Below are 27,453 nucleotides of genomic sequence, written 5' to 3'. Positions count from 1 at the left end.
TCAAAAGATGTCTTGGGATAGGTAATCGAAATAGACTTCAAAACAAGGCAAACTTTCAATAACCCTGTTTCAAGAGGTAAATTTTACTCATACTGTTTAAAAAAAAAAGCACATATGAAGATGCTCACCATTGCTTTATGTTAGACAAATGCAAATGAGATGTACAAAGAAGTATCACCTGGAACCACTCAGAATGGCCATCATCACAATGTCTACAAAGAAGAAATGCTTCAGAGGGTGTGGAAAAAAGGGAAACCTACTTTTCTTTTTTTCTTTTTTTGGCTGTGTTGGGTCTTCATTGCTGCACGCGGCTTTTCTCTAGTTGCAGCAAGTGGGGGCTACTCATCGTTGTGGTGTGCGGCCTTCTCATTGCGGTGGCTTCTCTTGTTGTGGAGCACAGGCTCTAGGCACACAGGCTTCAGTAGTTGTGTCACGTGAGCTCAGTAGTTGTGGCTCATGGGCTCTAGAGCACAGACTCAGTAGTTGCAGCCCACGGGCTTAGTTGCTCTGCGGCATGTGGGATGTTCCCGGGCCAGGGCTCGAACGTGTGTCCCCTGCATTGGTAGGCGGATTCTTAACCACTGCGCCACCAATACTGCGCTATTGGTGGCAATGTCAATTGGTAACAGCCACTATGGAGCACAGAATGGAGGTTACCAGTAAAAGGAGGTGGGAGGGATAAATTGGGATTGACATACACACACTACTATATATAAAAGAGATAACAAATAAGGGCCAACTGTATAGCACAGGGAACTCTACTCAATACTCTATAATTACCTGTATGGGAAAGGAATCTAAAAAGGATTGGATATATGTATAACTGATTCACTCTGTTGTGCAGCAGAAAGTAACACAACATTGTAAATCAACTATACTCCAAAAAAATTGAAATTGAAATGAAATGAAATAAAATAAAATAAAATGGAGCTACCAGATGATCCAGCAAGTTCACTCCTGTGCGCTTATCTGGAGGAAAGCATAAATCAAAAAGACACATCTTCCCCAATGTTCACTGCAGCACTATTTACAATAGCGAAGACATGGAAGCAACCAAAATGTCCATCAACATACGAATAAGTAAAGAATATTTGGTACATATATATAGTGGAATATGACTCAGCCATAAAATAGAGGAAAATAATGCCAATTGCAGTAACATGGATGGACCTAGAGATGATTGTACTAAGTGAAGTCAGACAGAGTAAGACAAATATTGTATGATATCACTTCTAGGTGGAACCTAAAAATTGATACAAATGAACTAACTTACAAAACAGAGGCAGACTCACAGACTTGGAAAACAAACATATGGTTACCAAAGGGGGAAGGTGGGGGGATAGGGATAAATCAGGAACTTGGGGTAAACATACGAATACTACTATATATAACATAGATAAGCAACAAGGACCTACTGTATAGCACAGGGAACTCTACTCAATATTCTGGGAATACCTTTATCAGAAAAGAATCTGAAAAAGAATGAATATATGCATATGTGTAACTGAATCACTTGCTGTGCATCTGAAACGAACACAACATTGTAAATCAACTATACTCCAATAAAATTTAAATTAAAAAATAAAGAAAATCACCTATATTTCAAAAGAAAAAAAGAATTCCCATATATTTTTATGGCTTGATAGCTTAGTTTTTTAGTGCTCAATATTATCCCATTCCCAGAATATATTAATACTATATCATTTCATTCACCTATTGGAGGACACATTAGTTTCATTCACATTTTGGCAATATTGAATTAGGTGCTAAAAATAACCATATGCAGTTTTTGTCTGGACGTATGTTTTAAACTACTTTCAGTAAATATCCATGAGAACACCTGCTGGATTGTACAGTAAGGGAATGCTCAATATTATAGCAAGTGTCAATCAGACTACCAAAGTAGCTGTATTATTTTTCATTTTCACCAGTAACAAATGAGAGTTCCTATTGTTCCAACAAATTACTAAAGAATTTGTTCTTGTCATTGTTCACATTTTAGCCATTCTAAGTGTTATATAGTGGTATGTAATTGTATTTTTTTAAACATCTTTATTGGAGTATAATTGCTTTACAATGGTGTGTTAGTTTCTGCTTTATAACAAAGTGAATCAGTTATACATATACATATGTCCCCATATTTCTTCCCTCCTGCATCTCCCTCCCTCCCACCCTCCCTATCCCACCCCTCTAGGTGGTCACAAAGCACCGAGCTGATCTGCCTGTGCTATGCGGCTGCTTCCCACTAGCTATATATTTTACGTTTGGTAGTGTATATATGTCCATGCCACTCTCTCACATTGTCCCAGCTTACCCTTCCCCCTCCCCATATCCTCAAGTCCATTCTCTAGTAGGTCTGGGTCTTTATTCCCATCTTGCCCCTAGGTTCTTCATGACATTTTTTTTTCTTAGATTCCATATATATGTGTTAGCATATAGTATTTGTTTTTCTCTTTCTGACTTACTTCACTCTGTATGACAGACTCTAGGTCCATCCACCTCACTACAAATAACTCAATTTCGTTTCTTTCTATAGCTGAGTAATATTCCATTGTATATATGTGCCACATCTTCTTTAACCATTCATCTGTCGCTGGACACTTAGGTTGCTTCCATGTCCTGGCGATTGTAAACAGAGCTGCAATGAACATTTTCGTACATGACTCTTTTTGAATTATGGTTTTCTCAGGGTATATGCCCAGTAGTGGGATTGCTGGGTCATATGGTAGTTCTATTTTTAGTTTCTTAAGGAACCTCCATACTGTTCTCCATAGTGGCTGTATCAATTTACATTCCCAACAACAGTGCAAGAGGGTTCCCTTTTCTCTACATCCTCTCCAGCATTTATTGTTTCTAGATTTTTTGATGATGGCCATTCTGACTGGTGTGAGATGATATCTCATTGTAGTTTTGATTTGCATTTCTCTAATGATTAATGATGTTGAGAATTCTTTCATGTGTTTGTTGGCAATCTGTATATCTTCTTTGGAGAAATGTCTATTTAAGTCTTCTGCCCATTTTGGGATTGGGTTTTTTGTTTTTTGTTATTGAGCTGCATGAGCTGCTTGTAAATTTTGGAGATTAATCCTTTGTCAGTTGCTTCATTTGCAAATATTTTCTCCCATTCTGAGGGTTGTCTTTTGGTCTTGTTTATGGTTTCCTTTGCTGTGCAAAAGCTTGTAAGTTTCATTAGGTCCCATTTGTTTATTTTTGTTTTTATTTCCATTTCTCCAGGAGGTGGGTCAAAAAGGATCTTGCTGTGATTTATGTCATAGAGTGTTCTGTCTATGTTTTCCTCTAAGAGTTTGATGGTGTCCGGCCTTACATTTAGGTCTTTAATCCATTTTGAGTTTATTTTTGTGTATGGTGTTAGGGAGTGTTCTAATTTCATACTTTTACATGTACCTGTCCAGTTTTCCCAGCACCACTTATTGAAGAGGCTGTCTTTTCTCCACTGTATATGCTTGTCTCCTTTATCAAAGATAAGGTGACCATATGTGCGTGGGTTTATCTCTGGGCTTTCTATCCTGTTCCATTGATCTATATTTCTGTTTTTGTGCCAGTACCATACTGTCTTGATTACTGTAGCTTTGTAGTATAGTCTGAAGTCAGGGAGCCTGATTCCTCCAGCTCTATTTTTCTTTTTCTTTTTTTTTTTAAACTTATTTATTTATTTATTTACTCTTGGATGTGTTGGGTCTTCGTCACTGTGCAAGGGCTCCCTCTAGTTGCAGCAAGCAGGGGCCACTCCTCATCGTGGTGCACGGGCCTCTCACCATCACGGCCTCCCCTGTTGCAGAGCACAGGCTCCAGACACGCAGGCTCAGCAGCCGTGGCTCACGGGCCCAGTTGCTCCGCAGCATGTGGGATCCTCCCAGACCAGGGCTCGAACCCGTGTCCCTTGCACTGGCAGGCAGACGCCCAACCACTGTGCCACCAGTGAAGCCCAGCTCTATTTTTCATTCTCAAGATTGCTTTGGCTATTCGGGGTCTTTTGTGTTTCCATACAAATTGTGAAATTTTTTGTTCTAGTTCTGTGAAAAATGCCAGTGGTAGTTTGATAGGGATTGCATTGAATCTGTAGATTGCTTTGGGTAGTAAGAGTCATTTTCACAATGTTGATTCTTCCAATCCAAGAACATGGTATATCTCTCCATCTATTTGTATCATGTTTAATTTCTTTCATCAGTGTCATAATTTTCTGCATACAGGTCTTTTGTCTCCTTAGGTAGGTTTATTCCTAGATATTTTATTCTTTTTGTTGCAATGGTAAATGGGAGTGTTTTCTTAATTTCACTTTCAGATTTTTCATCATTAGTGTATAGGAATTTAATTGTATTTTTAATTTGTTTTTTCATGGCAGTAATCTGGATTATTCTTCTGTATACTTACATGCAAAGTGTCTATATTCTATGGTGAGCTGTCCATAAAGTATATTGGTCCACATTGTATTTAGGTTGCTTTCATTTTTTTTCTACCCAATCTGTATTTATTTTATTTATTTTCATGCCTTATTGCATTAGCAAGGACTTGGAGTAAAATATGGAAAAGTAGTGATGAAAGGGGACATCCTTGCTTCTACCTGAACTTAATGGAAAAGCTTCATGTTTTTTACCATTAATCATGATGTAAGATAAAAGTTTCCTGTAGATTTTTGTTATCAACTTGAGAAAACTCCAGTCTATTTCTTTAACTGAGAGCTTTTATCAAGAATGGGTGTTAGATTTTTTCAAAGGTCTTCTGAATCTACTGATATGCTAATGATTGTCTTTAGGTTGTTGATATGATGGATATAATTATTTTATTTTAGAATGTTGAACCAGCCTTACATACCTGGGATTATTCCCTCTCATTCAAGATATAAAATTCTCTCAAAATATTGTTGGATTCGATTTGTTAATATTTTGTTGAGGATTTTTGTGTTGATGTTCCTGAGAGATATTGGTCAGTTTTCTTTACTATTCATATGTTCCTCTAAGTTTGGATGTTGTGGTTTTAGTCAGACATTCATCTGGGGAGATTCTCAATCATTTTTTAAAAATATTTTCTGTTCTTTGTTATCTTTATTCTCCTCCTGCTATACCCATTATGTATAGGTCATAGCATTTTTCATTGTTCCACAACTATTGATTACTCTGTTCTGTTGATTTCTTTCCTGCCCATTTTCTCTGTTCTTTTGAGATGTAAAGGTTTCTCTTGATATGTCTTCAAGCTCACAGATATTTCTCCTCAGCCAGCTCTTTGACTGCTAAAACAAAATACGAGAGACTTGGTAATTTATAAACAACAGAATATTTTTTTTTCTCATAATTGCTGAGGCTGAAAAATGCAAGAACAAGTTACCAGGGGCTTCCCTGGTGCACAGTGGTTAAGAATCCGCCTACCAATGCAGGGGACATGAGTTCGATACCTGCTCCGGGAAGATCCCACATGCCGTGGAACAACAAAGCCTGTGCACCACAAATACTGAGCCTGTGCTCTAGAGCCGAAAAGCCACAACTACTGAGCCCGTGTGCCACAACTACTGAAACCCGAACGCCTAGAGCCTGTGCTCCGCAACAAGAGAAGCCACCCAATGAGAAGCCCACACACCGCAACAAAGACCCAATGCAGCCAAAAAAATAATTAATTAATTAATTGATTAATTAATTAATTAATTAAAAAAAAGAACAAGTTGCCAGCTGACTTAGTGTCTGATGAGGGACCAATTTCTGGTTCATAATGTGGGTGTTTTGGCTCTGCAATAAAATCATGTAATGGGCATAAGATCTTCTGTGTGCTATATTTATTAGGTCACTAATCCCATGTTTGAGGTCTCTGGCCTCATGACCTAATCACCTCCCAAAAGCCCCACCTCCTAATACCATCAACATGGGAGCTGGGTTTCAAAATTTGAAAATTAGAGGTACAAAATGTTTAACAGGGACCACAGAGTTAATGGATTTTTCCTTTCATGTTAAAGGTTTTGCACATTTATATTTATTATATAATCCCCAAACCCTTGTTTTTTTTTAAGATTCTTTTCCCATATAGGCCAGTACAGAGCACTGAGTACAGTTCCCTGAACTATAGAGCAGGTCCTTATCAATACTTATCTATTTTATATATAGTAGTGTGTATATGTCAGTTACAATCCCCCAATTTATCCCTCCCCCACTTATCCCCTGGTAACCATAAGTTTGTTTTCTATAGCCATGACTCTATTTCTGTTGTGTAAATAAGTTCATTTGTACCTTTTTTTTTAGATTCCACATAAAAGCAATATCATATAATATCTGTCTTTCTGTGTCTGACTTGCTTCACTCAGTATAACAGTCTCTAGGTCCATCCATGTTGCTGCAAAACCCTTAATTGTTAAGGATAACTCATTTTTTCCAGTATTATCAGCAATTCTTTCTGGCAGACATGTGATAACACTTTTTAAACAGGGATATTGAGACCAAGGCTCTTGACCTGCAAACAAACAAAACATCATTCGTATAGTGAAAACTTTGAACATCAAAGGATGAAAGCACTTGGTCTAAATCCTTTTGCACCCACTGCTGACAGAGGGCAGAGGAGTTTGACTCACTAACCATCCTTATGTGCTCTTCTTCCTAATGGGGTATTCCACTTAAAACTTAAAAGAAGCAGGAATGCATCATGGAATACACCAATCTCTACTACAGATTCTGAAGCAGCAAAAAAAAAAACAAAAAAAAACAAACATGATGAATCCATCCAAAGGGTTCTGTCTACATTGTTACAGTAGTTTACCTCCCACTGTGAACACTTTTCAAACCCTGTCACTTGAACCTGTTTTTATTTTTTTCAACAACAATAATGTTAATCTGGAGTCACATGCTCCAGTAATATTACATTATCCCTTGTGCAAGTACGTAGGGATTTGAGGAGCTATGGGAGGCTATCATGAGAGGTTGCCTAGAGTAATTAGGACATTTCATTTAATGTTGGCTCTTTTCCCTAAGATGTCTGCTGTCCTCTTCTTTTTGTAGCTACTAGCATTGAGAAAGTGACCAAGATAAGGCCCTTCTCTTTTATTGCCCATGAATGCAGCTGTGATTAACCCCACAGAACTTGGTGCTTCCAGAATCCCCTGAACCTCCTGACCCTCCATGCATGGCATGACATAGAAAAGGACGGTGATGTGTATACTTGTATAGAGCATGCTATAAAATGTTTGATTCTTCCCTTCCTCATAATTCCAAAGAATACATTTCTTTGGATTTCTGCTTAATGCTGCTGGAGTTGGTACATAAGTTGAGGGAGGTATCACGGCACAACAAAAGAGAGGGTAACTGCACAGAAAATACAAGCAGGTACATTTCTGTGTAGTTTCAAGCAGCTTATTTGCTATATCAACCATGGTGACATGTTGACCCTTCCTCTTTCTACTAGTGGTACAACAAACAAATAAATATAGAGGCTATTTAGGCTGCTTGTTTTATCCCCACCTCTCACAATTGATCTGCATTCACATATAGGGCAATGAAGGGCCCTTAAATACCATCTTACTCAATATTTGAGAACTAGAGAATGCCCAGATTTTTCCAGGGATTATTTTCATATTCCCCAATCAGGTCTATGAAGGAATCTTACCTATTGTGTTTACTGAAGTCATATCTCTGACGGCATCCCATCATCAACAAAACTGGAAAGAAATTTGAAGGGTCTTAGATTTTACCATATTTGAAATTACAATAATTTAGCCTGACAATTTTTTGGATTTTAGAAAAAAATATTTTATATGAGACAAAAAATCATTTTTATGACAAAAAAGATAACAATAGTTTTATATTTTTATCTGTTCCACTTGCACACAAAAGTCTCATGGGGTTATGTAAAGCAGTCCTGTTGGGTGCTGTGCATGGTGCAAGTATGGATTAAAGCTTAGGAATCTTAAGCTTCAGTCACCTGAAACTTTTAAATTAGGATGCAAGCAATCCTGTCTAACATTTGAACAGAGCAAGACACTGTCCTTATTTTATTTGTCAGGTAATTAATCTGTCTTTTGCCCCAATGAGAGAAACAACTGGCATCTTCCATCAATGTGTTGTACAAAAATCTTTGAACAGAGAGTGCAAGCAGAGGCTGATACAAGATGTGAAGAAAAAAAATTAGAGACCCTTGTGGCATTTTCTCCTAACTTATTGCAATCTCCCATTTAAAATGTGGGAATAATCAATCTTCTGAGGAAAAAGGCCCAAGGAAAGTTTTTGCTTTTGTGGAATAATGGGATTGCTAAAGATTTCAGGAGACAAGAAGAATTAATGAGAATGACCATGAGACATCAGAGAAAAGTCAGATCCATGGATGAAGTGATGTTTACACCTGTGATTCAATGAGATGTAGGAGCAAATGAAAAAAAAGCTGAATACATCATTTTCTGAATAAATGTAACATTTTAGCTGTCATAGAAAAAATTAATTTTCACTGTGATACAACATATTTAGTTTAGAAAGTTAACTTAAAGCTTAATAATTAGATTTATTGAAGAAACGAAAACATCTTTGTGGTTTAGAATAATGTGCTCTGCTATAGATAAGAAGACTACATAAATAAATAGAAATAAGTCTAAATAAATAAATAAAGAGGAAAATAATAAATTAGATGTTATTAACATTAAAAACTGGCACTCATATAAAGAAAGAGAAGGAGAGACAGAGAAGAACTCATATCAAGCATATATTAAAAACTCCTAAATAAGTCTTCAGATGTTGGAAAAAAAAAAGAAGTCTTCAATAAGAAGATAATGTAATAGCAAAAATGGGGAAAATATACTAAAAGATATTTCTAAAAAGACAGTACAGAATGTTAAGTAAACATATCAAAAGATGCTTGGCTTCTTAGTAGTCAATTAAATGAAACAAAAGTGATACCTGGAATTGTCACTCACAAACCAGAAAGTTCAAATGAAAATGACAGGTATTATCAAATTTGACAAGAATGTGTATAATCCTTGAATCTCATTCACTGCTGCTGAGGATGAAAAATCATACGAATATTTTGAAAATATTTAGAAGTATCTAAAAGATAAACACATGAAAGCTATGACTCAAAAATTTTACTACTACATATATACTGAACAATAATTTATACACATACCACCAAAGCTCAAGTTCTAGAATTTATATACCAGTGCTATTCTCAATAGACACAAACTGAAAATCACTTATATTGTAATACACATTGGAATAAATTAATTAATAGTTAAATGTTTACACTATGGAATCCTATGGAACAGTGGCAATGCATGATCACAACAACAGGCAACTATATAGGTATATTCACAAACAACATAAGGAATAAAAAAGCCCAGTCCAAAAGTGTTTATACTGTGTCATAACATTTATATAAAATACAAAGTACAGGTAAAGTGATCTTTTTCTTAGATACCAGAACATGATTAAACCTTAAGAGGAGTCACTAGAATGGGACCAGGGGGCCTTTGAGTGTCTGGCAATTTTCTGTGTCTTTATCTAGAAGCTATGTATAGAGTGTATTCAGATGCTGAATTTTCTGAAATTTGTCATTTCCTTACAAACCGTGCATCTTTTTAGTTGTTTTTTATACATAACAAAAAGTAAAAAAGATAGACTAGGGAAACTAATTATATTAGCACTTTAATATCCATGCTTTTCAAGGTGGAAGTGAAAGGTATTAAATAATTGACACTGTGATTATTTCTTAAAAGTAAGCTGAAAATTTGAGATTAATAGATAAGACATACTTCTTCATATATAATCCTCAAAGAGGAGGGATATAAAAGAGTATTTTTTTTTAATTTAATAAAGAATAGTTAAGATAGAAAATAATGAAAACAGACTAGGTTTAAAAAAGAGCACACTGGACTTCCCTGGTGGCACAGTAGATAAGAATTTGCGTACCAATGAAAGGGACAGGGGTTCAATCCCTGGTCTGGGAAGATGCCACATGCCACAGAGCAACTAAGCCCGTGTGCCACAACTACTGAGCCTGCGCTCTACAGCCCGCAAGCCACAACTATTGAGCTTGCATGACACAACTACTGAAGTCCATGAACCTAGAGCCCATACTCCACAAGAGAAACCACTACAAGGAGAAGCCTGTGCACCACAACGATGAGTAGCCCCCGCTCCACACAACTAGAGAAAGCTCTGTACAGCAACGAAGACCCAACGCAACCAAAAATAAATAAAATGAAATCTTCTGACTTCTGAGATGACTCACTCACGTGGCTGTAGGTAGGAGACCTCAGTTCCTTGCCACATGGATCTCTCCTTAGGGCTGATTGAGTGTCCTCATGACGTGACAGTTGGCTTACCCCAGGATGAGTGATGTAGCAGAAAACAAAGCAGAAGCTGCAATGTCTTTTATGACCTACCTTTGGAAGCAGCCCTTTGTCATTTCTGTAATGTCTTATTAGTTAAACAGTAAGCCCTTTTCAGGTGCGAGGGGCCACACAGGTGCATGAAGACTGGGAGATAATTAGGGGATAATTAGGGCCATCTTGGAGGCTGGCTACCAAAGTGGCTGACTAGCCGAAGACTGAATTTTGTTTTCTTCACTTCTGGAGAGAAAATGGTCAGTGAATCCCATTGGTGGTATTTGAGATGTACCAAAGCTACCTCTTGCTCTCACCACCAGCCATGTGGCTGACAGGATCTTAGTGCTCCGGCCGGGTGTCAAGCCTCTGCCTCTGAGGTGGGAGAGCCGAGTTCAGCACATTGGTCTACCAGAGACCTCTGGTGCCATATAATATCAAACGGTAAAAGCTCTCCCAGAGATCTCCATCTCAGTGCTAAGACCCAGCTCCACTCAAAGACCAGCAAGATCCAGTGCTGGACACTGCATTCCAAACAAATAGCAAGACAGGAGTACAGCCCCACCCATTAGCAGAGAAGCTGCCTAAAATTATAATAAGGTCACAGATACCCCAAAACACATGACCGGATGCAGACCTGCCCATCAGAAAGACAAGATCGAGGCCCAACAACCAGAACAATGGCACCAGTCCCCTCCACCAGAAAGCCTACACAACCCACTGAACCAACCTTAGCCACTGGGGGCAGACACCAAAAAGAACGGGAACTACGAATCTGTAGCCTGGAAAAAGGAGACCCCAAACGCAGTCCCCAAAGACAAATGAGAAGACAGAGGAACACACAGCAGATGAAGGAGCAAGGTAAAAACCCACCAGACCAAACAAATAAAGAGGAAATAGGCAGTCTACCTGAAAAAGAATTCAGAGTAATGATAGTAAAGATGATTCCAAATCTTGGAACTAGAATGGAGAATATACAAGAAATGTTTAACAAGGACCTAGAAGAACTAAAGAGTAAACAAGCAATGATGAACAACACAATAAATGAAATTAAAAATTCTCTATAAGGAAACAATAGCAGAATAACTAAGCCCGAAGAATGGATAAATGACCTGGAAGATAAAATAGTGGAAATAACTACTGCAGAGCAGAATAAAGAAAAAAGAATGAAAAGAATTGAGGACAATCTGGGACAACATTAAATGCAACAGCATTCGAATTATAGGGGTCCAACAAGAAGAAGACAAAAAGAAAGTGACTGAGAAAATATTTGAAGAGATTATAGTTGAAAACTTCCCTAATATGGGAAAGGAAATAGTTAATCAAGTCCAGGAAGCACAGAGAGTCCCACACAGGATAAATTCAAGGAGAAACTTGCCAAGACACATAGTAAGCAAACTATCAAAAATTAAATACAAAGAAAAAGTATTAAAACCAGCAAGGGAAAAACCACAAATAACATACAAGGGAATCCCCATAAGGTTAACAGCTGATCTTTCAGCAGAAACTCTGCAAGTCAGAAGGGACTGACAGGACATATTTAAAGTGATGAAAGGGGAAGAGCTACAACCAAGATTACTCGACCCAGCAAGGATCTCATTCAGATTCGACAGAGAAATTAAAAGTTTTACAGACAAGCAAAAGCTAACAGAATTCAGCACCACAAAACCAGCTTTACAACAAATGCTAAAGGAACTTCTCTAGGCAGGAAACACAAGAGAAGGAAAAGACCTACAATAACAAACCCAAAACAATTAAGAAAATGGTAATAGGAACATACATATCGATAATTACCTTAAATGTAAATGGATCAAAAGCTCCAACCAAAAGACATAGACTGGCTGGATGGATACAAAAACAAGACCTGTATACATGCTGTCTACAAGAGACCCACTTCAGACCTAGGGACACATACAGACTGAAAGTGAGGGGATGGAAAAAGATATTCTTGCAAATGGAAATCAAAAGAAAGCTCGAGTAGCAATTCTCATATCAGACAAAATAGACTTTAAAATAAAGACTATTACAGGTGACAAAGAAGGACACTACATAATGATCAAGGGATCAATCCAAGAAGAAGATATAACAATTGTAAATATTTATGCACCCAACATAGGAGCACCTCAATACATAAGGCAAATACTAACAGCCATAAATGAGGAAATCGACAGTAACACAATCATAGTAGGGGACTTTAACACCACAGTTTCACCAATGGACAGATCATCCAAAATGAAAATAAATAAGGAAACACAAGCTTTAAATGATACATTAAACAAGATAGACTTAACTGATATTTATAGGACATTCCATCCAAAAACAACATAATACACTTTCTTCTCAAGTGCTCGTGGAACATTCTCCAGGATAGATCATGTATTGGGTCACAAATCAAGCCTTGGTAAATTTAAGAAAATTGAAATCATATCAAGTATCATTTCCGACGAGAAAGCTATGAGCGTAGATATCAATTACAGGAAAAATCTGTAAAAAAATACAAACACATGGACGCCAAAAAATACAGTACTTAATAACCAAGAGATCACTGAAGAAATCAAAGAGGAAATAAAAAAATACCTAGAAACAAAGGACAAGGAAAACATGACGACCCAAAACCTATGGGATGCAGCAAAAGCAGTTCTAAGCGGGAAGTTTATAGCAATACAATCCTACCTCAAGAAACAAGAAAGATCTCAAGTAAACAATCTAACCTTACACCTAAAGAAACTAGAGAAAGAAGAACAAACAAAACCCAAAGTTAGCAGAAGGAAAGAAATCATAAAGATCAGAGCAGAAATAAATGAGATAGAAACAAAGAAAACAATAGCAAAGATCAATAAAACTAAAAGTTGGTTCTTTGAGAAGATAAACAAAATTGATAAGCCATTAGCCAGACTCATCAAGAAAAAGACGGAGAGGACTCAAATCAATAAAATCAGAAATGAAAAAGGAGAAGTTACAACAGACACCACAGAAATACAAAACATCCTAAGAGACTACTATAAGCAACTTTATGCCAATAAAATGGACAACCTGGAAGAAATGGACAAATTCTTAGAAAGGTATAACCTTCCAAGACTGAATCAGGAAGAAACAGAAAATATCAACAGACCAATCACAAGTAATGAAATTGAAACTGTGATTAAAAATCTTCCAACAAACAAAAGTCCAGGACCAGATGGCTTCACAGGTGAATTCTATCAAACATTTAGAGAAGAGCTAACACCCATCCTTCTCAAACTCTTCCAAAAAATTGCAGAGGAAGGAACACTCCCAAACTCATTCTATGAGGCCACCATCACCCTGATACCAAAACCAGACAAAGACACTACAAAAAAAGAAAATTACAGACCAATATCACTGATGAATATAGATGCAAAAATCCTCAACAAAATACTAGCAAACAGAATCCAACAACACATTAAAAGGATCATACACCATGATCAAGTGGGATTTATCCCAGGGATGCAAGGATTCTTCAATATACGCAAATCAATCAATGTGATACACCATATTAACAAACTGAAGAATAAAAACCATATGATCATCTCAATAGATGCAGAAAAAGCTTTTGACAAAATTCAACACCCATTTATGATAAAAACTCTCCAGAAAGTGGGCATAGAGGGAACCTACCTCAACATAATAAAGGCCATATATGACAAACCCACAGCAAACATCATTCTCAATGGTGAAAAACTGAAAGCATTTCCTCTAAGATCAGGAACGAGACAAGGATGTCTACTCTCACCACTATTATTCAACATAGTTCTGGAAGTCCTAGCCACGGCAATCAGAGAAGAAAAAGAAATAAAAGGAATACAAATTGGAAAAGAGGAAGTAAAACTGTCACTGTTTGCGGATGACATGATACTATACATAGAGAATCCTAAAACTGCCACCAGAAAACTGCTAGAGCTAATTAATGAATATGGTAAAGTTGCAGGATACAAAATTAATGCACAGAAATCTCTTGCATTCCTATACACTAATGATGAAAAATCTGAAAGAGAAATTATGGAAGCACTCCCATTTACCATTGCAACAAAAAGAATAAAATACCTAGGAATAAACCTACCTAGGGAGACAAAAGAACTGTATGCAGAAAACTATAAGACACTGATGAAAGAAATTAAAGATGATACCAACAGATGGAGAGATATACCATGTTCTTGGATTGGAAGAATCAACATTGTGAAAATGAGTATACTACCCAAAGCAATCTACAGATTCAATGCAATCCCTATCAAATTACCAATGGCATTTTTTACGGAGCTAGAACAAATCATCTTAAAATTTGTATGGAGACACAAAAGACCCCGAATAGCCAAAGCAGTCTTGAGGCAAAAAAATGGAGCTGGAGGAATCAGACTCCCTGACTTCAGACTATACTACAAAGCTACAGTAATCAAGACAATATGGTACTGGCACAAAAACAGAAACATAGATCAATGGAACAAGATAGAAAGCCCAGAGATTAACCCACGCACCTATGGTCAACTACTCTATGACAAAGGAGGCAAAGATATACAATGGAGAAAAGACAGTCTCTTCAATAAGTGGTGCTGGGAAAACTGGACAGCTACATGTAAAAGAATGAAATTAGAATACTCCCTAACACCATACACAAAAATAAACTCAAAATGGATTAGAGACCTAAATATAAGACTGGACACTATAAAACTCTTAGAGGAAAACATAGGAAGAACACTCTTTGACATAAATCACAGCAAGATCTTTTTTGATCCACCTCCTAGAGTAATGGAAATAAAAACAAAAATAAACAAGTGGGACCTAATGAAACTTCAAAGCTTTTGCACAGCAAAGGAAACCATAAACAAGACGAAAAGACAACCCTCAGAATGGGAGAAAATATTTGCAAATGAATCAACGGACAAAGGATTAATCTCCAAAATATATAAACAGCTCATTCAGCTCAATATCAAAGAAACAAACACCCCAATCCAAAAATGGGCAGAAGACCTAAATAGACATTTCTCCAAAGAAGACATACAGACGGCCACGAAGCACATGAAAAGCTGCTCAACATCACTAATTATTAGAGAAATGCAAATCAAAACTACAATGAGGTATCACCTCACTCCTGTTAGAATGAGGATCATCAGAATATCTACAAACAACAAATGCTGGAGAGGGTGTGGAGAAAAGGGAACCCTCTTGCACTGTTGGTGGGAATGTAAATTGATACAGCCACTCTGGAGAACAATATGGAGGTTCCTTAAAAAACTAAAAATAGAATTACCATATGACCCAGCAATCCCACTACTGGGCATATACCCAGAGAAAACCGTAATTCAAAAAGACACATGCACCCGAATGTTCATTGCAGCACTATTTACAATAGCCAGGTCATGGAAGCAACCTAAATGCCCATCAACAGACGAATGGATAAAGAAGATGTGGTACATATATACAATGGAATATTACTCAGCCATAAAAAGGAACGAAATTGAGTCATTTGTTGAGACGTGGATGGATCTAGAGACTGTCATACAGAGTGAAGTAAGTCAGAAAGAGAAAAACAAATATCATATATTAATGCATGTATGTGGAACCTAGAAAAATGGTACAGATGAGCCAGTTTGCAGGGCAGAAGTTGAGACACAGATGTAGAGAATGGACATATGGACACGAAGGGGGGAAAACTGTGGTGAGGTGGGGATGGTGGTGTGCTGAATTGGGCGATTGGGATTGACATGTATACACTGATATGTATAAAATTGATGCCTAATAAGAACCTGCAGTATAAAAAAACAAACAAAACAACTAATACTAAACTTTCATTGGGTTATTTGTATGGAAATATGTTAATATAAATGTTTCAGACATTACATGAAATTTCTAAAAATCTTATATTTGTATTTGTATGGAAATATGTATGGAAATATGTTAATATAAATGTTTCAGACATTACATGAAATTTCTAAAAATCTTATATTTGTATTTGTATGGAAATATGTATGGAAATATGTTAATATAAATGTTTCAGACATTACATGAAATTTCTAAAAATCTTATATGTTCTGGTATAATGTTATAAGTAATAATCCTAGTTATTACTTTAAAATGTATATCTCAGAAATAACTAATTTTCTTGTCAACTGCATTATTATGAACTTTCATCAAATCTTTTACCGTGGTCATTTTTAAGTCTTTTGTCATTTACAGACAGTTCTGGGTGTACTCTGATGATTTTGCAAATATGTTCCTATAAAAGGGTTTCATCTTCAAGAAATTCATGGAAAAGACTCTGACAAGTACAGGTTTCTGGTAACTGACTGTACTGCTGAACTGAATGAATAAGCATTTTCAGAACTCTGATGAAAAACTGATGAACTCATAAAAGTGCTAACAAAAGATCAAGATGAAAAAAAACAATTAATTACATGGGACTGAGTGAACTGATGAGGATGAGTATAATTTTTGTGACTTTCTGTCTGAATTTAAAAAAAAAAATCCCACAAGGACTCAGAGGCAAAGAATATACAAATCAATTTTCACTGCAAAGTAAAGGAGCTGTTACAGTGGAGGATTACTGGACTGAATGTCAATATTATGACATAGTATGAGTGTGTTTCATGTTTGGTAATTGCAATCATTGTTGTTTTTGTTGTGGTCATCCATGTACAATGCTTGGTGTCAGTCTATTTATCTCTTGTAAAAATAAAATACAGTGTGTGTGTGTGAAAAAAAAAAAAAAAAAAAAAAGAGCACACTGGACTTCCCTGGTGGCACAGTAGATAAGAATTTGCATACCAATGAAAGGGACAGGGGTTCAATCCCTGGTCTGGGAAGATGCCACATGCCACAGAGCAACTAAGCCCGTGTGCCACAACTACTGAGCCTGCGCTCTACAGCCCGCAAGCCACAACTATTGAGCTTGCATGACACAACTACTGAAGTCCATGAACCTAGAGCCCATACTCCACAAGAGAAACCACTACAAGGAGAAGCCTGTGCACCACAACGATGAGTAGCCCCCGCTCCACACAACTAGAGAAAGCTCTGTACAGCAACGAAGACCCAACGCAACCAAAAATAAATAAAATGAAATCTTCTGACTTCTGAGATGACTCACGTGGCTGTAGGTAGGAGACCTCAGTTCCTTGCCACATGGATCTCTCCTTAGGGCTGATTGAGTGTCCTCATGACGTGACAGTTGGCTTACCCCAGGATGAGTGATGTAGCAGAAAACAAAGCAGAAGCTGCAATGTCTTTTATGACCTACCTTTGGAAGCAGCCCTTTGTCATTTCTGTAATGTCTTATTAGTTAAACAGTAAGCCCTTTTCAGGTGCGAGGGGCCACACAGGTGCATGAAGACTGGGAGATAATTAGGGGATAATTAGGGCCATCTTGGAGGCTGGCTACCAAAGTGGCTGACTAGCCGAAGACTGAATTTTGTTTTCTTCACTTCTGGAGAGAAAATGGTCAGTGAATCCCATTGGTGGTATTTGAGATGTACCAAAGCTACCTCTTGCTCTCACCACCAGCCATGTGGCTGACAGGATCTTAGTGCTCCGGCCGGGTGTCAAGCCTCTGCCTCTGAGGTGGGAGAGCCGAGTTCAGCACATTGGTCTACCAGAGACCTCTGGTGCCATATAATATCAAACGGTAAAAGCTCTCCCAGAGATCTCCATCTCAGTGCTAAGACCCAGCTCCACTCAAAGACCAGCAAGATCCAGTGCTGGACACTGCATTCCAAACAAATAGCAAGACAGGAGTACAGCCCCACCCATTAGCAGAGAAGCTGCCTAAAATTATAATAAGGTCACAGATACCCCAAAACACATGACCGGATGCAGACCTGCCCATCAGAAAGACAAGATCGAGGCCCAACAACCAGAACAATGGCACCAGTCCCCTCCACCAGAAAGCCTACACAACCCACTGAACCAACCTTAGCCACTGGGGGCAGACACCAAAAAGAACGGGAACTACGAATCTGTAGCCTGGAAAAAGGAGACCCCAAACGCAGTCCCCAAAGACAAATGAGAAGACAGAGGAACACACAGCAGATGAAGGAGCAAGGTAAAAACCCACCAGACCAAACAAATAAAGAGGAAATAGGCAGTCTACCTGAAAAAGAATTCAGAGTAATGATAGTAAAGATGATTCCAAATCTTGGAACTAGAATGGAGAATATACAAGAAATGTTTAACAAGGACCTAGAAGAACTAAAGAGTAAACAAGCAATGATGAACAACACAATAAATGAAATTAAAAATTCTCTATAAGGAAACAATAGCAGAATAACTAAGCCCGAAGAATGGATAAATGACCTGGAAGATAAAATAGTGGAAATAACTACTGCAGAGCAGAATAAAGAAAAAAGAATGAAAAGAATTGAGGACAATCTGGGACAACATTAAATGCAACAGCATTCGAATTATAGGGGTCCAACAAGAAGAAGACAAAAAGAAAGTGACTGAGAAAATATTTGAAGAGATTATAGTTGAAAACTTCCCTAATATGGGAAAGGAAATAGTTAATCAAGTCCAGGAAGCACAGAGAGTCCCACACAGGATAAATTCAAGGAGAAACTTGCCAAGACACATAGTAAGCAAACTATCAAAAATTAAATACAAAGAAAAAGTATTAAAACCAGCAAGGGAAAAACCACAAATAACATACAAGGGAATCCCCATAAGGTTAACAGCTGATCTTTCAGCAGAAACTCTGCAAGTCAGAAGGGACTGACAGGACATATTTAAAGTGATGAAAGGGGAAGAGCTACAACCAAGATTACTCGACCCAGCAAGGATCTCATTCAGATTCGACAGAGAAATTAAAAGTTTTACAGACAAGCAAAAGCTAACAGAATTCAGCACCACAAAACCAGCTTTACAACAAATGCTAAAGGAACTTCTCTAGGCAGGAAACACAAGAGAAGGAAAAGACCTACAATAACAAACCCAAAACAATTAAGAAAATGGTAATAGGAACATACATATCGATAATTACCTTAAATGTAAATGGATCAAAAGCTCCAACCAAAAGACATAGACTGGCTGGATGGATACAAAAACAAGACCTGTATACATGCTGTCTACAAGAGACCCACTTCAGACCTAGGGACACATACAGACTGAAAGTGAGGGGATGGAAAAAGATATTCTTGCAAATGGAAATCAAAAGAAAGCTCGAGTAGCAATTCTCATATCAGACAAAATAGACTTTAAAATAAAGACTATTACAGGTGACAAAGAAGGACACTACATAATGATCAAGGGATCAATCCAAGAAGAAGATATAACAATTGTAAATATTTATGCACCCAACATAGGAGCACCTCAATACATAAGGCAAATACTAACAGCCATAAATGAGGAAATCGACAGTAACACAATCATAGTAGGGGACTTTAACACCACAGTTTCACCAATGGACAGATCATCCAAAATGAAAATAAATAAGGAAACACAAGCTTTAAATGATACATTAAACAAGATAGACTTAACTGATATTTATAGGACATTCCATCCAAAAACAACATAATACACTTTCTTCTCAAGTGCTCGTGGAACATTCTCCAGGATAGATCATGTATTGGGTCACAAATCAAGCCTTGGTAAATTTAAGAAAATTGAAATCATATCAAGTATCATTTCCGACGAGAAAGCTATGAGCGTAGATATCAATTACAGGAAAAATCTGTAAAAAAATACAAACACATGGACGCCAAAAAATACAGTACTTAATAACCAAGAGATCACTGAAGAAATCAAAGAGGAAATAAAAAAATACCTAGAAACAAAGGACAAGGAAAACATGACGACCCAAAACCTATGGGATGCAGCAAAAGCAGTTCTAAGCGGGAAGTTTATAGCAATACAATCCTACCTCAAGAAACAAGAAAGATCTCAAGTAAACAATCTAACCTTACACCTAAAGAAACTAGAGAAAGAAGAACAAACAAAACCCAAAGTTAGCAGAAGGAAAGAAATCATAAAGATCAGAGCAGAAATAAATGAGATAGAAACAAAGAAAACAATAGCAAAGATCAATAAAACTAAAAGTTGGTTCTTTGAGAAGATAAACAAAATTGATAAGCCATTAGCCAGACTCATCAAGAAAAAGACGGAGAGGACTCAAATCAATAAAATCAGAAATGAAAAAGGAGAAGTTACAACAGACACCACAGAAATACAAAACATCCTAAGAGACTACTATAAGCAACTTTATGCCAATAAAATGGACAACCTGGAAGAAATGGACAAATTCTTAGAAAGGTATAACCTTCCAAGACTGAATCAGGAAGAAACAGAAAATATCAACAGACCAATCACAAGTAATGAAATTGAAACTGTGATTAAAAATCTTCCAACAAACAAAAGTCCAGGACCAGATGGCTTCACAGGTGAATTCTATCAAACATTTAGAGAAGAGCTAACACCCATCCTTCTCAAACTCTTCCAAAAAATTGCAGAGGAAGGAACACTCCCAAACTCATTCTATGAGGCCACCATCACCCTGATACCAAAACCAGACAAAGACACTACAAAAAAAGAAAATTACAGACCAATATCACTGATGAATATAGATGCAAAAATCCTCAACAAAATACTAGCAAACAGAATCCAACAACACATTAAAAGGATCATACACCATGATCAAGTGGGATTTATCCCAGGGATGCAAGGATTCTTCAATATACGCAAATCAATCAATGTGATACACCATATTAACAAACTGAAGAATAAAAACCATATGATCATCTCAATAGATGCAGAAAAAGCTTTTGACAAAATTCAACACCCATTTATGATAAAAACTCTCCAGAAAGTGGGCATAGAGGGAACCTACCTCAACATAATAAAGGCCATATATGACAAACCCACAGCAAACATCATTCTCAATGGTGAAAAACTGAAAGCATTTCCTCTAAGATCAGGAACGAGACAAGGATGTCTACTCTCACCACTATTATTCAACATAGTTCTGGAAGTCCTAGCCACGGCAATCAGAGAAGAAAAAGAAATAAAAGGAATACAAATTGGAAAAGAGGAAGTAAAACTGTCACTGTTTGCGGATGACATGATACTATACATAGAGAATCCTAAAACTGCCACCAGAAAACTGCTAGAGCTAATTAATGAATATGGTAAAGTTGCAGGATACAAAATTAATGCACAGAAATCTCTTGCATTCCTATACACTAATGATGAAAAATCTGAAAGAGAAATTATGGAAGCACTCCCATTTACCATTGCAACAAAAAGAATAAAATACCTAGGAATAAACCTACCTAGGGAGACAAAAGAACTGTATGCAGAAAACTATAAGACACTGATGAAAGAAATTAAAGATGATACCAACAGATGGAGAGATATACCATGTTCTTGGATTGGAAGAATCAACATTGTGAAAATGAGTATACTACCCAAAGCAATCTACAGATTCAATGCAATCCCTATCAAATTACCAATGGCATTTTTTACGGAGCTAGAACAAATCATCTTAAAATTTGTATGGAGACACAAAAGACCCCGAATAGCCAAAGCAGTCTTGAGGCAAAAAAATGGAGCTGGAGGAATCAGACTCCCTGACTTCAGACTATACTACAAAGCTACAGTAATCAAGACAATATGGTACTGGCACAAAAACAGAAACATAGATCAATGGAACAAGATAGAAAGCCCAGAGATTAACCCACGCACCTATGGTCAACTACTCTATGACAAAGGAGGCAAAGATATACAATGGAGAAAAGACAGTCTCTTCAATAAGTGGTGCTGGGAAAACTGGACAGCTACATGTAAAAGAATGAAATTAGAATACTCCCTAACACCATACACAAAAATAAACTCAAAATGGATTAGAGACCTAAATATAAGACTGGACACTATAAAACTCTTAGAGGAAAACATAGGAAGAACACTCTTTGACATAAATCACAGCAAGATCTTTTTTGATCCACCTCCTAGAGTAATGGAAATAAAAACAAAAATAAACAAGTGGGACCTAATGAAACTTCAAAGCTTTTGCACAGCAAAGGAAACCATAAACAAGACGAAAAGACAACCCTCAGAATGGGAGAAAATATTTGCAAATGAATCAACGGACAAAGGATTAATCTCCAAAATATATAAACAGCTCATTCAGCTCAATATCAAAGAAACAAACACCCCAATCCAAAAATGGGCAGAAGACCTAAATAGACATTTCTCCAAAGAAGACATACAGACGGCCACGAAGCACATGAAAAGCTGCTCAACATCACTAATTATTAGAGAAATGCAAATCAAAACTACAATGAGGTATCACCTCACTCCTGTTAGAATGAGGATCATCAGAATATCTACAAACAACAAATGCTGGAGAGGGTGTGGAGAAAAGGGAACCCTCTTGCACTGTTGGTGGGAATGTAAATTGATACAGCCACTCTGGAGAACAATATGGAGGTTCCTTAAAAAACTAAAAATAGAATTACCATATGACCCAGCAATCCCACTACTGGGCATATACCCAGAGAAAACCGTAATTCAAAAAGACACATGCACCCGAATGTTCATTGCAGCACTATTTACAATAGCCAGGTCATGGAAGCAACCTAAATGCCCATCAACAGACGAATGGATAAAGAAGATGTGGTACATATATACAATGGAATATTACTCAGCCATAAAAAGGAACGAAATTGAGTCATTTGTTGAGACGTGGATGGATCTAGAGACTGTCATACAGAGTGAAGTAAGTCAGAAAGAGAAAAACAAATATCATATATTAATGCATGTATGTGGAACCTAGAAAAATGGTACAGATGAGCCAGTTTGCAGGGCAGAAGTTGAGACACAGATGTAGAGAATGGACATATGGACACGAAGGGGGGAAAACTGTGGTGAGGTGGGGATGGTGGTGTGCTGAATTGGGCGATTGGGATTGACATGTATACACTGATATGTATAAAATTGATGCCTAATAAGAACCTGCAGTATAAAAAAACAAACAAAACAACTAATACTAAACTTTCATTGGGTTATTTGTATGGAAATATGTTAATATAAATGTTTCAGACATTACATGAAATTTCTAAAAATCTTATATTTGTATTTGTATGGAAATATGTATGGAAATATGTTAATATAAATGTTTCAGACATTACATGAAATTTCTAAAAATCTTATATTTGTATTTGTATGGAAATATGTATGGAAATATGTTAATATAAATGTTTCAGACATTACATGAAATTTCTAAAAATCTTATATGTTCTGGTATAATGTTATAAGTAATAATCCTAGTTATTACTTTAAAATGTATATCTCAGAAATAACTAATTTTCTTGTCAACTGCATTATTATGAACTTTCATCAAATCTTTTACCGTGGTCATTTTTAAGTCTTTTGTCATTTACAGACAGTTCTGGGTGTACTCTGATGATTTTGCAAATATGTTCCTATAAAAGGGTTTCATCTTCAAGAAATTCATGGAAAAGACTCTGACAAGTACAGGTTTCTGGTAACTGACTGTACTGCTGAACTGAATGAATAAGCATTTTCAGAACTCTGATGAAAAACTGATGAACTCATAAAAGTGCTAACAAAAGATCAAGATGAAAAAAAACAATTAATTACATGGGACTGAGTGAACTGATGAGGATGAGTATAATTTTTGTGACTTTCTGTCTGAATTTAAAAAAAAAAATCCCACAAGGACTCAGAGGCAAAGAATATACAAATCAATTTTCACTGCAAAGTAAAGGAGCTGTTACAGTGGAGGATTACTGGACTGAATGTCAATATTATGACATAGTATGAGTGTGTTTCATGTTTGGTAATTGCAATCATTGTTGTTTTTGTTGTGGTCATCCATGTACAATGCTTGGTGTCAGTCTATTTATCTCTTGTAAAAATAAAATACAGTGTGTGTGTGTGAAAAAAAAAAAAAAAAAAAAAAGAGCACACTGGACTTCCCTGGTGGCACAGTAGATAAGAATTTGCATACCAATGAAAGGGACAGGGGTTCAATCCCTGGTCTGGGAAGATGCCACATGCCACAGAGCAACTAAGCCCGTGTGCCACAACTACTGAGCCTGCGCTCTACAGCCCGCAAGCCACAACTATTGAGCTTGCATGACACAACTACTGAAGTCCATGAACCTAGAGCCCATACTCCACAAGAGAAACCACTACAAGGAGAAGCCTGTGCACCACAACGATGAGTAGCCCCCGCTCCACACAACTAGAGAAAGCTCTGTACAGCAACGAAGACCCAACGCAACCAAAAATAAATAAAATGAAATCTTCTGACTTCTGAGATGACTCACGTGGCTGTAGGTAGGAGACCTCAGTTCCTTGCCACATGGATCTCTCCTTAGGGCTGATTGAGTGTCCTCATGACGTGACAGTTGGCTTACCCCAGGATGAGTGATGTAGCAGAAAACAAAGCAGAAGCTGCAATGTCTTTTATGACCTACCTTTGGAAGCAGCCCTTTGTCATTTCTGTAATGTCTTATTAGTTAAACAGTAAGCCCTTTTCAGGTGCGAGGGGCCACACAGGTGCATGAAGACTGGGAGATAATTAGGGGATAATTAGGGCCATCTTGGAGGCTGGCTACCAAAGTGGCTGACTAGCCGAAGACTGAATTTTGTTTTCTTCACTTCTGGAGAGAAAATGGTCAGTGAATCCCATTGGTGGTATTTGAGATGTACCAAAGCTACCTCTTGCTCTCACCACCAGCCATGTGGCTGACAGGATCTTAGTGCTCCGGCCGGGTGTCAAGCCTCTGCCTCTGAGGTGGGAGAGCCGAGTTCAGCACATTGGTCTACCAGAGACCTCTGGTGCCATATAATATCAAACGGTAAAAGCTCTCCCAGAGATCTCCATCTCAGTGCTAAGACCCAGCTCCACTCAAAGACCAGCAAGATCCAGTGCTGGACACTGCATTCCAAACAAATAGCAAGACAGGAGTACAGCCCCACCCATTAGCAGAGAAGCTGCCTAAAATTATAATAAGGTCACAGATACCCCAAAACACATGACCGGATGCAGACCTGCCCATCAGAAAGACAAGATCGAGGCCCAACAACCAGAACAATGGCACCAGTCCCCTCCACCAGAAAGCCTACACAACCCACTGAACCAACCTTAGCCACTGGGGGCAGACACCAAAAAGAACGGGAACTACGAATCTGTAGCCTGGAAAAAGGAGACCCCAAACGCAGTCCCCAAAGACAAATGAGAAGACAGAGGAACACACAGCAGATGAAGGAGCAAGGTAAAAACCCACCAGACCAAACAAATAAAGAGGAAATAGGCAGTCTACCTGAAAAAGAATTCAGAGTAATGATAGTAAAGATGATTCCAAATCTTGGAACTAGAATGGAGAATATACAAGAAATGTTTAACAAGGACCTAGAAGAACTAAAGAGTAAACAAGCAATGATGAACAACACAATAAATGAAATTAAAAATTCTCTATAAGGAAACAATAGCAGAATAACTAAGCCCGAAGAATGGATAAATGACCTGGAAGATAAAATAGTGGAAATAACTACTGCAGAGCAGAATAAAGAAAAAAGAATGAAAAGAATTGAGGACAATCTGGGACAACATTAAATGCAACAGCATTCGAATTATAGGGGTCCAACAAGAAGAAGACAAAAAGAAAGTGACTGAGAAAATATTTGAAGAGATTATAGTTGAAAACTTCCCTAATATGGGAAAGGAAATAGTTAATCAAGTCCAGGAAGCACAGAGAGTCCCACACAGGATAAATTCAAGGAGAAACTTGCCAAGACACATAGTAAGCAAACTATCAAAAATTAAATACAAAGAAAAAGTATTAAAACCAGCAAGGGAAAAACCACAAATAACATACAAGGGAATCCCCATAAGGTTAACAGCTGATCTTTCAGCAGAAACTCTGCAAGTCAGAAGGGACTGACAGGACATATTTAAAGTGATGAAAGGGGAAGAGCTACAACCAAGATTACTCGACCCAGCAAGGATCTCATTCAGATTCGACAGAGAAATTAAAAGTTTTACAGACAAGCAAAAGCTAACAGAATTCAGCACCACAAAACCAGCTTTACAACAAATGCTAAAGGAACTTCTCTAGGCAGGAAACACAAGAGAAGGAAAAGACCTACAATAACAAACCCAAAACAATTAAGAAAATGGTAATAGGAACATACATATCGATAATTACCTTAAATGTAAATGGATCAAAAGCTCCAACCAAAAGACATAGACTGGCTGGATGGATACAAAAACAAGACCTGTATACATGCTGTCTACAAGAGACCCACTTCAGACCTAGGGACACATACAGACTGAAAGTGAGGGGATGGAAAAAGATATTCTTGCAAATGGAAATCAAAAGAAAGCTCGAGTAGCAATTCTCATATCAGACAAAATAGACTTTAAAATAAAGACTATTACAGGTGACAAAGAAGGACACTACATAATGATCAAGGGATCAATCCAAGAAGAAGATATAACAATTGTAAATATTTATGCACCCAACATAGGAGCACCTCAATACATAAGGCAAATACTAACAGCCATAAATGAGGAAATCGACAGTAACACAATCATAGTAGGGGACTTTAACACCACAGTTTCACCAATGGACAGATCATCCAAAATGAAAATAAATAAGGAAACACAAGCTTTAAATGATACATTAAACAAGATAGACTTAACTGATATTTATAGGACATTCCATCCAAAAACAACATAATACACTTTCTTCTCAAGTGCTCGTGGAACATTCTCCAGGATAGATCATGTATTGGGTCACAAATCAAGCCTTGGTAAATTTAAGAAAATTGAAATCATATCAAGTATCATTTCCGACGAGAAAGCTATGAGCGTAGATATCAATTACAGGAAAAATCTGTAAAAAAATACAAACACATGGACGCCAAAAAATACAGTACTTAATAACCAAGAGATCACTGAAGAAATCAAAGAGGAAATAAAAAAATACCTAGAAACAAAGGACAAGGAAAACATGACGACCCAAAACCTATGGGATGCAGCAAAAGCAGTTCTAAGCGGGAAGTTTATAGCAATACAATCCTACCTCAAGAAACAAGAAAGATCTCAAATAAACAAGCTAACCTTATACTTAAAGAAATTAGAGAAAGAAGAACAAAAAAAAAAACAACCCAAAGTCAGCAGA

Source organism: Balaenoptera physalus (assembly GCF_965194825.1).
Source record: "Balaenoptera physalus genome assembly, chromosome: 3".
Taxonomy (NCBI): domain Eukaryota; kingdom Metazoa; phylum Chordata; class Mammalia; order Artiodactyla; family Balaenopteridae; genus Balaenoptera; species Balaenoptera physalus.
The sequence above is the reverse complement of the archived record's forward strand: the minus strand, read 5'-3'. Positions refer to the sequence as shown.